Source organism: Callithrix jacchus, chromosome 2, assembly GCF_049354715.1.
Source record: "Callithrix jacchus isolate 240 chromosome 2, calJac240_pri, whole genome shotgun sequence".
Lineage (NCBI taxonomy): Eukaryota > Metazoa > Chordata > Mammalia > Primates > Cebidae > Callithrix > Callithrix jacchus.
Window position 1 is genome coordinate 73,997,544 of NC_133503.1, and position 13,047 is coordinate 74,010,590.

The following is a 13,047-nucleotide window of genomic DNA, read 5'->3' on the forward strand; positions in this document are numbered from 1 at the left end:
AGGCAAAGGTGTCGCTGTGGCCAGCAGCCCTGCGAGAATGTGAAGGGCCACCTGCCTCCCCAGGGCCAGTGGCCCAGAGGTGTCTTACACCACGCAGCAGATGCCAGTGGTCCCAAGGCCCAGCGGGTCTTAAATGCAGAGAGGTGGGCCTGGCCTGAGACCGAATGGCCCAGAGCTGTGCAGATGTCCAGGAGAGTTCCTTCTGAGCTCATCCGGTGACAAAGAGCCAGGCAGAGGACCAGACAGGCCTGAACACCTGACCACCTGCATCCCATTAGGCCACAGACGGCAGGGACGCAGTGGCCCCCACCTCCCTGCACGCCCCCTCCAAGCTGAGTTCTTGAGAACCAGAATTCACAGACGAGCCCACGTGGACAGAGACAAGGCAGTTGAGCTGCAAGACCACAACCCCATCTGAGGATAATCCCCGTCACCCGCCCTCCATTGTGCTCCCAGCACCTCTCCCTCCTTCTTCCTATGTCTGGGTTAATGGCATCTTGTTATCTCCCCAGGGACTCTGCCAGGACCCTAGAGGTCTGCCTGTGCCACCTGACACCGCCTCCCCAGGGTCCAAGCCCACTTCGGGGTTGGGGACTGGATGTTGTTCATCTTTCAAGTCCCCCTGCGGCCGTCACCAGACTGGGCTGTGGCAGTCCCGCCATGGCTGCCTCCCGATTCCGTTCTCAGTGGTGGCCACACTCTCTCCCCTGGGACCCACACCCTCCCCACCACCTGGAGTTGCTGCCAGGCCTGGTCATGGCCACCACCACGGCCTGGCCGACCAAGGCAAGCTCTGTTCCTCACCCACGCCCGCTGTCCCTCTCAGGCCCTTCCCTCTGCCGGGCCTCACCAGCTCCTGCTGCACAGTGGGCTCCTGAGCATGGAGGCCTGGCCGCCCGCAGATGGCCACCCCAGCTGTCCCAGGGAAGCATGGTGTGAGCTGTGCCCAGCCTTTTCCCTACCTCTGGCCTGCTCCACAGCCTGGATCATGCTCCCTCCAGGGTCCCCTCACATCCCTCTGGGCCTCAAGCTTGTAAAACACATCGTGACCCCCATTTTTATTGGGTCCCTCATGCAGCCCTCAGCAGAACATCTTTGCCCTTTCAGGCCCCCACTCCCCTGCACACTTATGGGTGCCAACAACCTGGGCACAGGGCTCAGCCCCTCCTCCCACCCCTTAATGGGTTGGAGGGCCGGCACCCCTGGAGGCCCTGCTCAGAGGCATCCACACCCCTGACCAGGCACCTGGCCAGTGTCCTCAGTCCGGGTGGGCCTCACTGCAGTGGGAGACAGCCTGACTGGAACATGGGACAGGTGAAGAGCAGCTCAGGGTGGGTAGGAGCCAGGAGGGGGTACAGAGAGGGAATGAACCCGGCTGGAATGATGGGGCAGGCAGAGGTGTAGAGCAGGCAGGTAGGGGGCTGCAGTACGGATGTTTCGGGGACTGAGAGGGGCCAGTTGGGCAGGGAAGGGACATGGCCCAGGGTACCCCGAAGCTGAGATGGGAAGGGCCTTGTCACAGGAGGGATGGGAGCCACTCTGCCTCCACATTAGCCTGAGACGTGCGCTCCTTCCCAGGCCTGGCCTCACCCCTTCTTCCTTCTCCCTTCCCCTTCATCTGTCTGTGTGTCTGTCTCTGCTGCTCTCTTGCCTGTCTCTGTCTCTCCATATCTCCATACCTTTGTCTCTCAGTCTCTCCCTGTCCATCTCTCTCTCTTCCTTGTCTCTGTCTGCTCATCTGTATCTCTAGCTCTCTGTATCTGTCTCTGCATTTGTCACTCTTTGTCCCTCTCTCCCTGCCTGTCTCTGTCACTCTATCTCTTTTCATCTCTGTCTCTCTGTCTCTTGTGGTCTCTGCCTCTCTGTCTCTGTACCTCTGGCCCTGAGGACAGCAGTCATTAGCAAATAAAACTCATGAAATAAGCTGAGTGGAGCCAATAGGCCAGCTCTTCTAGAGCTGTGGGCTCAGGTACCTGGGGGTGGCATTGTCCCTCAGAGCTGCCTACACCCCTCCTGAGGGTAATGACCAGGAGTGGCCACATGTCAACTGTCTGCAACCAGACATCGGCCCTGGGTGACCACCAGGGTCTGTAGCCACTGCAGCACCTTTCCGGAGCTGAGCGCAAAGCTCCTCCTGCCTGGGGCTCACACCACAGGTACTGACTGACTTGGGCCCTCGAGGCTGGCTGCCCCTCCAACCCCCCAGGGCTTGTTCTAAGGGTGTTTGCTTGGCATAGGCCTCCTGGAATCCTCTGTGGGGGGTGAGCACATACAATCGTGGAGCCCAGTCTTAGGGGTGGTGACCGCTGGGGGCCGCTTCTTCCCCCGGGTCCCTTGCGCCTGTCGCCGGCCCTCAGGGAGGGAAGCTGCGGTGTCCAGCAGCCCTCCCGAGATGGCCAGCTCCATCCAGGGACCCTGCTGGGGCTTCTCAATGTGGGGCTTACCATGAATGCTTGGCCACCTGTCCATGAAGCAATCAGAAGAGAAATGGGAATTTAAAAAGGATTTGGTGACATTGTAGCGGTTTGACAGTGCTCCGGTTGTTTCTGTGGATTTTCATAATAATGAAAATTTAAAAACAAACCAGTGACATCCCTCTTGAGACTCTAGTCTGAGAAAGCCATCCTGAAGCCACACCTGGAGTGATGGGGGTGGGGAGGGTCTCTCCCTGTGGACCACTCCCTGCAGCCCTCGCCCATTGGATTTTTGAACCAAACGTGAGACTTCTAACTTGTCCCCTTTAAGAGCAGTTGAAGGGCTGTCTGGGCTGCTGTTTCTGTTCAGAAGACCGCGTCATGTCTCTGAAGGCTGTTGGTTGGGGAAGGAGGGTTGGACTTTGTGGCTCAAGGGACAGGGGCTGGGGCAGAGGCTGCAGGTGCCAAGGAGGCTGGTTCTGGCTCTGGACTGGAAAAGCCTCCCTAGGGATGAGAGCCAGTGCCCGGAGCAGTGCCTGGGAGGTGCTGAGCTGCAGCCACCAAGGCTGAAGGGAAGGCCCCACAAACAACGTCCCCTGTCTGTACAGCCCCACAGACAGACAGGTTCTTGCTCTGTCACCCAGGCTGGAGTGCAGTGGCATGATCTTGGCTCACCACAGCCTCCACCCTCATGGGCTCAAGCGATCCTCCCACCTCAGCCTCCCGAGTAGCTGGGACCACAGGCACACATCACCACACCCAGCTAACTTTGTGTTTTTGTAGGTACAGGTTTCACCATCTGGCCCAGGCTGGTCTCCACCTCCTGGGCTCAAGCAATCTTCCTGACTTGGCATTGTGAGTAGCTGAGGTCACAGGCTCAAGCCACCATGCCTGGCTAATGTTTCTATTTTTTGTTGAGATGGGGTCTTGCTCCATGGTCCAGGCTGTGCACTTGAATACTAGGCAGTCCCCCACCCCACCCCTCACTGGATTACAGCCCTGAGGCCGGTGAGGGGCACACGGTCTCTGCCTCGGCCTCCCACCTGGCTTCCCCAGGTGACGCCCTGGAGGTGTCTCTCACATTGCTGCTTCCACATTCCTTCCCCAGCAAAACATGCCGCTGCCACCCAGGGACCCTGGCAAGTACGTGGCCGCGGGCACAGGAGCCACTGCGCCTGCTGGGACTTGCTCAAAGTATGTGTCAGTAATCCCAGCTGGGCCGGCGGGCAGGAGGAGGTGCCAGCTGGGAGGGCTCCAGGCAGGGCCAGGCAGCCTGGACTGGGAAGGGGTACAGACACCCGGGAGGGACCTTGGAGACTGGGGTCCCAGGAACCCCGCCCCCGCTCACAAGGTGCTCAAGCTGCCAAGAGTGGTCTCCAGGCAGCTGCAGTTCCACCACTGGGTGTGAGGAGAAACCAGAGCCCTGGGCATCTCCCGGGCAGGTGGGCACCCTTGGGCAGCCTCAGCCCTGGCCAGCTGGGAGGTCATCCACCGACAGGCAAACACCCTGAGCCTCAGATCTGAGGATGGAAGCCTTATCCCCACCCATAGAGCCAGTCTGATCTTAGGAAGACAAAGCTTGGGAACAGGATGTTTGCTCCAGAGGCCCCCACAGAGGGGAAGCTCACCTGCCCAAGCAGGACCCTCTGTGGCAGAGACACCCCCCACCCTGGTCCTCCACACCCTCCTGCACTGTGGCTGTGCTGGAGCCAGAGGGGTCCCAGGAGGCAGCCAGCTGGACTCAGGGCATAAATCACATCCTGGAGGGGCAGCCCTGTCAGGCCGGCAAGTTGGGTGCACTGGGCTACTCTCAGGTCAGGAGGAGGCTGAGGTGACATCCAGCAGAGCAGCAGGGCCTGGGAGCAGCACCTCCATTCCACGAACTGCTCCCCTCCCATCTCAGAGCTTCAGGTAGGAGAGGGGCCCCTTACCCCATTTGACAGATGGGAAAACTGAGGCCCGGGGGGGAAGAGAGAAAGAACGAACAGACGAGAGAGTAACAGGGCCCAGGTTGGAGCCCACGTCTGCCTCCCAGGCTTCTTCTCCACACACCTGCGTGGAGTGTCACTGTGAGGTCCCCACACCTCCAGCAAACAGGCAAGCATAGAGGTGTGCCCTTGGGGCATGGGGGCTCTGAGTTTGCTAAATTTTACTGCTGAAGACACCAGGCCTGGACTTGAGAAACCTAAGAGCCTGCCAGCCTCAGAAGGACTTGCACAGGAACAGTGGAGGCCAGATCTGTTGGGCACTCAGGACCCCCATAGCTGTGTGGCTGCGAGAAGGGGCTGTGGCCATAGCCCCACACTTTGCCCTGAGCCTCCATCCACGGGGATTAGGTAGCGCCTCCAGTGCCGCCACACAAGATGGGAAATTGCATGTGGGACCAAACCCAGCCAGGGAGGCCAGCGTGGCCCAGGCTGGGCTGGCCTGCCACCCGCCTTGTGGTCCTGGGCCAGCCTCCTTCCTCCCCTTCATGTCACGGCCACTATCTCTGCCATATCCCTGGTGAGGAGCTGCCTGGCCTTTCAACAGAAGCAGGGGAGTGGGGAAGGAAAACCATTAGTGCTTGTGGGCTGCAGGCATGGATGCTGTGACTTCCACCACAGGTGTGAGCTGTGGGCCTAGGGACTGGGGCCATTCTGCAAAACTACATTTGTGTGTGTTCCGAGTGGAAGATGACAGCCTCCCTTCAAAACAAACTATTATTAGGAAAAACAGGCAAATGGCTTTAGTGAAAATCTGGAAGGAAAGACAAGTCTTTGATCTTATCAACTTTTTATGTTTTTTAAGGATAGCAATAGTTTGTGTACTGTTTTTGAAAACTTGCTAAGCATCATCTTCATTTCTGGGGCCTTCTGGATGATTACACATGTAGGTCTTCCAGGCTCCCGTGGTGCCGGAGCATGTGGTCTGCTAGCTCAGCCCTGCCCTTCCCTTCGAAGGTGGGATTCCAGGGAGAGGGGACAGAATGGGAGAGGAGGGAGATATCGAGGAGCAGGGGCGAGTTTCCTGGGGACACTGATTTTATATGGCCTGAGGAATATCTGGTATCCCATCCAGTTGGGTAGTTAGAATTCCAGCCATCAGCTGGGTGGCAGCTGGATGTGGGAAACATGGACTCCTCCTGGGACACCATGGTGTTGGCAGTGGGAGGGAAAAGGGAATGAATCCCTCATCCGGTAAATCACAGACTCAGGGTGCAAGGCATGGGGGCAGGGAGGGCAGGCCGGACTCAGCCTATCCCGGGGGACTGAGCCCAGCCTTCCTGCCCCTGCTGTTCCCACCACCCAGAGGCAAGGCCTGGACTTCACTGCGACCCAGATTGATGACAGGAAGTGAGCAGGGAGTGACAGATGACAAGATCATCCCCGCCCCAGTGCTCACCTGTGGTTCCTTGTGTGAGTGACCCTCAGTGAGGACCTTCATCCCTGACCGGACACTTGTTGCACGCCTGCAAAGTGTGGGAGAGGTCAAAGTGGAGATGGGGGAATTCATGAGAAGCCCGAGTGGGAACCCCTGGCCCTGACTGCCGGCCGGGGCCATGCTTGTCTCAAGGCCCCCGTCAGGGCAGAGGCCACCCATGGAACAGACAGGAGCCACGGACTGACAGCCAGGGCTCAGGGTCTGGCCTCACCCGTCCTTTTCTGGGCACCAAATGTTGTGACTTTCTGTCCCCCACATGTACTTCAAGGGTCTGCTACGACCTTGCTCTTTTGAGGACCCGTCTGACTAGAGGGTGGGGGTAGGTCCCTGACCTCACAGGGTGATTATCAGCAAGGCTGACTCCCTGGAGACTCGGCCCAAGGGAGCCCCCAAAGGATGCTCAGAGTCCCCGTGAAGACAGACAGAGGCTGTGGCACCAGTTTAAACCCAAGAAAGCTTTAGAAGTTTCCCCGTCAGCCTTAGAATGTCCAAGCCAGAGGCAGCACATGCTGAGTTCGTGCAAGAGCTGGTTGTTAGGAGGAGCCTGGCACCCTCCCCTGCTCCTTCTGCTGCATGTGACACACCTACAGACCCCTGCCTTCCAACATGAGTGGAAGCCCCCCGAGGCCAGCAATGAACCCAGCACACATTCCCCGTGGCACTCAGGCTCCAGGGCGCCACCCTGGGAGGACCCTGGTCTAATCCACGACTGCCCAGTACAGCTGGGGAAACTGAGGCTCTGAGAGTCCCAAAGCTGTAGGTGCAACAGTTAGGGTTACTTCCACATCCCCCTGGGTGGCCTCCTGGGGTAGAAAAGGGGCTGCATTGAGGACAGGAGGCCCTGTGATGTCCTGGGTCCTCAGCTGCAAGGAGGCTGCACAGGCCTGTGTGACTGGCGCCATTTATCTCTGACTCAAAATGTCCTCAAAAATGTTACTTCGCAGGACTGGGGCTTCATATATGTATTAGTCCATTCTACGTTGCTATAAAGGAATGCCTGAGACTGGATAATCTATAAAGAAAAGAGGTTTCATTGGCTCATGGTTCTGCAGACTGTGCAGCATCTGCTTCTGCTGAGGCCTCATGATGGAAGGCAATGGAGGGGGTACGTGTGTCACACGAGGCAGAGGGAGTGGCGGAGGGTGCCAGGCTCCTTCTAACAACCAGCTCTTGCACAAACTCAGAGAGAGAAGTCCCTCATTACCACAGGGAGGGCCCACGCCATTCACAGAGGATCCACCTCTGAGACCTAAATGGGTGGGGTCTACCAGGCCCCACCTCCAACACTGGGGTTCGCATTTCAACATGAAAGTTGGAGGAGACACACATCCAAACTACATGAACACACTTTAAGGTCATTGTAGGATCTTAGGGAGGCCAATATGCCAGCCCTGTTCTGCTGTGTTAGCCAGTGGCCATGGCAAAGCTCCATCCCCTGAGCCTCGGCTTCCTGCTCTGGAAAGTCCCAGTGCCACCTCTCCAGGTCATGTGGGTTTTGGGGAGCCACATAACAGAGCCTGTGGGCAGGGCACCAGTGAGCTCCGCCCAGGAGATAAAGGCAGGTAAGGGGCTGGGTGGTGGCAGTGAGAGGAGCTGTGCTGGGTGGTAAAAGGAGAGGTAACTGGCTTCAGCAGGGCTCCCTTTCAGAGACAAGAGCACTGGAAAGGTGGGGAGGCCCCAGGAGGGAAGAGGAGGGGCGAGCTCACTAAAGACCACGGTGGCCAGGAACGGAGGCTCACACCTGCGATCTCAGCATTTTGGAAGCTGAGGTGGGAGGATGGCTTGAGCCCAGGAGTTCAAGACCAGCCTGGGCAGCATAGCAAGACACAATCTCTACAAAAAATACAAAAATTAGTCTGGCATCATGGTACTCGCCTGTGGTTCCAGTTGCTTGGGAGGCTGAGGCTAAGATGGGAGGATCCCTTGAGTCCGGGAGACCAAGGCTGCAGTGAGCCCTCAGCCTGGGCCACAGAGCAAGACCACATGTCTGAAAAACTAAATTAAGGCGAGGCATGGTGGCTTACGCCTGTAATCCCAGCACTTTGGGAGGCCAAGACTGGCAGATCATGAGGTCAGGAGTTCAAGGCCAGCATGACCAACATGGTGAAACTCCATTTCTACCAAAAACATAAAAAATTAGCCAGGCGTGGTGGCTGACACCTGTAATCCCAGCTACTCCAGAGGTTGAGGCCGGAGAATAGCTTGAACCCAGGAGATGGAGGTTGCAGTGAGCAGAGATCATGCCACTGCACTCCAGCCTGGGCAACAGAGCAAGACTCTGTCTCAAAAAAAAAAGAATTAAAAATGTTATTAAAATTTTATAATTTTGTGCTCACTTCAGCAGCACATATACTAAAATTGGAACGATACAGAGAAGATTAGCATGGCCCATGCGCAAGGATGACACATAAATTCGTGAAGCGTTCCATGTTTTTAGATCAACAAAATAGACAGACCACTAGCCAGATTGATAAAAAAGAAAAGAGAGAATAACCAAATAGATGCAATAAAAAATGATAAAGGGGAAATCACCACAGATTACACAGAAATTCAAACCATCATCAGAGAATATTACAAACAACTCTATGCACATAAACTAGTAAACCTGGAAGAAATGGATAAATTCCTGGACTCCTGTGTCCTCCCAAGCCTAAACCAGGAGGAAGTCAAAACTATGAATAGACCAATAACAAGGTCTGAAGTCAAGGCAGCAATTAAGAGCCTACCACACAAAAAAAGCCCAGGTCCAGATGGCTTCACAGCCGAATTCTACCAGACACAAAAAGAGAAACTGTTACCATTCCTTCTGAAACTATTCCAAATAATCCAAAAAGAGGGAATCCTTCCCAAATCATTTTATGAGACCAACATCATCCTGATACCAAAACCCAGCAGAGACTCAACAAAAAAAGAAAACTTCAGGCCAGTATCCATGATGAACATAGACACAAAAACCTTCAATAAAATACGGGCAAACCAATTGCAACAGCACATCAAAAAACTTATCCACCATGATCAAGTAGGATTCATCCCGGGGATACAAGGCTAGTTCAACATACACAAGTCTATAAACATAATTCACCACATCAACAGAACCAAAAACAAAAACCACATGATTATCTCAATTGAAGCAGAGAAGGCATTTGACAAAATTCAACAGCCCTTTATGCTAAAAACCCTCAGTAAACTCGGTACTGATGGAATGTATCTCAAAATAATAGAAGCTATTTATGACAAACCAACAGCCAATATCATACTGAATAGGCAAAAACTGGAAGCATTCCCTTTGAAATCCGGCACTAGACAAGGATGCCCTCTCTCACCACTCTTACTCAATATAGTACTGGAAGTTCTAGCCAGAGCAATCAGGCAAGAAAAAGAAATAAAGGGTATACAAATAGGAAAGGAGGAAGCCAAATTGTCTCTATTTGCAGACGACATGATAGTATATCTAGAAGACCCCATTGCCTCAGCCCAAAAACTCCTGAAACTGAATAGCAACTTCAGCAAAGTCTCAGGATATAAAATCAATGTGCAAAAATCACAAGCCTTCCTCTACACCAATAACAGACTTAAAGAGAGCCAAATCAAGAGCGAACTGCCATTCACAATTGCTACAAAGAGAATAAAATACCTAGGAATACAACTAACAAGGAACATAAGGGACCTCTTCAAGGAGAACTACAAACCACTGCTCAACGAAATAAGAGAGGACACAAACAGATGGAGAAACATTCCCTGTTCGTGGTTAGGAAGAATCAATATCATGAAAATGGCCATATTGCCCAAAGTAATTACAGACTCAATGCTACCATTGACTTTCTTCACAGAACTGGAAAAAACCACCATGAACTTCATATGGAACCAAAAGAGAGCCCACATAGCCAAGTCAATTCTAAGCAAAAAGAACACAGCAGGAGGCATCACACTACCGGACTTCAAACTATACTACAAGGCTACAGTAATCAAAACATCATGGTACTGGTACCAAAACAGAGATATAGACCAATGGAACAGAACAGAGGCATTGGAGGCACCACAACATATCTACAACCATACAATCTTGGATAAACCTGACAAAAACAAGCAATGGGGAAAGGATTCCCTGTTTAATAAATGGTGTTGGGAAAACTGGCTAGCCATGTGCAGAAAGCAGAAACTGGACCCCTTCCTGACACCTTACACTAAAATTAACTCCAGATGGATTAAAGAATTAAACATAAGACCTGGCACCATAAAAACCCTAGAAGAAAATCTAGGCAAAACCATTCAGGACATAGGAGTAGGCAAGGACTTCATGACCAAAACACCAAAAGCATTGGCAACAAAAGCCAAAATAGACAAATGGGACCTAATGAAACTCCACAGCTTCTGCACAGCAAAAGAAACAGTCACTAGAGTGAATCGGCAACCAACAGAATGGGAAAAAATGTTTGCAGTTTACCCATCTGACAAAGGGCTGATGTCCAGAATTTACAAAGAACTAAAACAGATTTACAAGAAAAAAACAAACAAGCCCATTCAAAAATGGGCAATGGATATGAACAGACACTTTACAAATGAAGACATACATGAGGCCAACAAATATATGAAAAAATGCTCATCATCCCTGGTTATTAGAGAAATGCAAATCAAAACTACATTGAGATACCATCTCATGCCAGTTAGAATGGCGATCATCAAAAAATCTGGAGACAACAGATGCTGGAGAGGATGTGGAGAAATAGGAACACTTTTACACTGCTGGTGGGAGTGTAAATTAGTTCAACCATTGTGGAAGACAGTGTGGCGATTCCTCAAGGCCTTAGAAATAGAAATTCCATTTGACCCAGCAATCCCATTACTGGGTATATATCCAAAGGACTATAAATCGTTCTACTATAAGGACACATGCATACAAATGTTCATTGCAGCAGTGTTTACAATAGTAAAGACCTGGAACCAACCCAAATGCCCATCGATGATAGACTGGACTGGGAAAATGTGGCACATATACACCATGGAATATTATGCAGCAATCAAAAACGATGAGTTTGTGTCATTTGTAGGGACATGGATGAATCTGGAGAACATCATTCTCAGCAAACTGACACAAGAACAGAAAATGAAATACCGCATATTCTCACTCATAGGCGGGTGATGAACAATGAGAACACATGGACACAGGAAGGGGAGCACTACACACTGGGGTCTATTGGGGGGAATAGGGGAGGGACGGGGGGTAGCTGGGGAGGGATAGCATGGGGAGAAATGCTAGATGTGGGTGAAGGGGAGGAAGGCAGCAAATCACACTGCCACGTGTGTACCTATGCAACTATCTTGCAAGTTCTGCACATGTATCCCAAAACCTAAAATGCAATTAAAAAAATTTTATAAATTTTTTAAATTAAAATAATTAATTTTGCAAATTAGAATATTATAATTTTTTTTAAAATTTTTCATTGGATTTTAGGTTTTGGGGTACATGAGCAGAGCATGCAAGACAGTTGCGTAGGTACACACATGGCAGTGTGCTTTGCTTTCCTTCTCCCCTTCACCCACATTTGGCATTTCTCCCCAGGCTATCCCTCCCCACCTCCCCCTCCCACTGGCCCTCCCCTTTTCCCCGCAATAGACCCCAGTGTTTAGTACTCCCCTTTCTGTGTCCATGTGTTCTCATTTTTCATCACCCGCCTATAAGTGAGAATATGCGGTGTTTCATTTTCTGTTTTTGTGTCAGTTTGCTGAGGATGATGTTGTCCAGATTCATCCATGTCCCTACAAACGACACAAACTCATCATTTCTGATTGCTGCATAATATTCCATGGTGTATATGTGCCACATTTTTCCAATCCAGTCTATTATCAATGGGCATTTGGGTTTATTCCAGGTCTTTGCTATATTATAGTTTTAATAAAATTTTACAAATAATAAAGGCCATGGTGATGGGATGGTGGAGACAGTGGCGGCCAGGTCCCTGGAGCTTACACAGCAAGATGCCCAAGGTGGTGGTTGGGCCCTTAGATCCCTACCCTTCTCTGGGTCTGAGAAGCTTAGGTGTTGGAACTCAGAGGTGGTCAGGAAACGCCAGCGTGAGCAGGGAAGAGGGAGGCAGGGTCTGCTGGTTCCCAGTGCTGCAAGACCCCAGCTCTACAAAAAATACAAAGCCAGAGAGCAGCACTGCAGCGTCAACACTGGCTAAGCAGACCCACCTCCCCAGTGTGGGCGTGAATGTCCTTTTCATGTTCCAAAGTCGGATCCGGGAGCCCAGGTTTCGTAATATTTGATGCATTGTGAGAACTTGGGCTGAGAACGGGACCCTGGGAACACACAACCCCGAGGAGGAGGACAGGGCATCCCGTTCACTCGCCATTTGCAAAGCCTCTCCCTGATTCGCTGGTCACTAGTCCCTGGCAAGACCCTGAGATAGGCCTGTCTGTCCCTTGCCCCAGGCAAGCCTGGCTCACAGGGTGTGGGAGGAGGCAGTTACAGGTCAGGGTTTCCCGAGCATTGCTATGTTACACAGGTTGGAGTCTTGCTTTGTTACACAGGTTGGTCGTGAACTCCTGGCCTCAAGCAATCCACCTGCCTCAGCCTTGCAAAGTGCTGAGATCACAAGCATGAGCCACCGTGCCCAGCCTTACATTTGATTTTCTTTTTAATGACCCAGTTGATCCTCAAGGCCCAGACGAAATCTGGCAGCCAGTGGGCCTCCCCTGCGCTGCTCCCTGGCCCCACAGCAGCTCCCTGCACCTGTCAGCTTGCCACCCTCCTCAGGCAGGCTCTGTGTGGCCCAGCTCTTCTGGTGGCCTGGTGCTATCAGAAGGAGAAATCTCTCAGGAAGCAACTCAAGGAACTGGAGAGGCCCTCTGGTCCACAGGAGGCAGGAGAACCCACCCCGACCCCAAGTCCACAAGGGCCGGTCAAGGGAGGGGTCCCATCAGGGCTGGCAGAGGCCGGGGATACTGGAGCCACCTCTGGGCTGGCAGCTGGCCACCTGCACCCTGGCCACACTCAGGAAGGTGGTAGTTGAGGGCCCGCCCAGGAGGAGGATGAGAGGGGGCCAGAGCTGGCTGGCTGACTCAGCACCCTGAGGATGGAGGCTTCAGACTTAGGAGTCTCCCTCTCTGCTTTCCCTAGAGACCAGGGACAAGGCCGCCCCTCTGAGCCCCAAGCCTGTGAGCCAAGGTGGCCCCGGCGCCATGCTGGTCATGCCATTCTGGGGTTGGC

The 13,047-nt window shown here is 52.8% G+C and overlaps 1 protein-coding gene and 1 non-coding gene across 2 annotated transcripts in view; both read left to right on the forward strand.

The window, feature by feature from the left end:
• LOC128931425 (uncharacterized) overlaps positions 1-13,047 on the forward strand; it is a 94,366-nt gene that overhangs the window by 9,773 nt on the left and 71,546 nt on the right. The gene's annotated exons all lie outside the window — the stretch shown is intronic.
• LOC118151778 (U6 spliceosomal RNA) lies at positions 8,166-8,272 on the forward strand. The gene has a single exon (XR_004740188.1). It is a non-coding gene; the product is annotated as a U6 spliceosomal RNA (small nuclear RNA).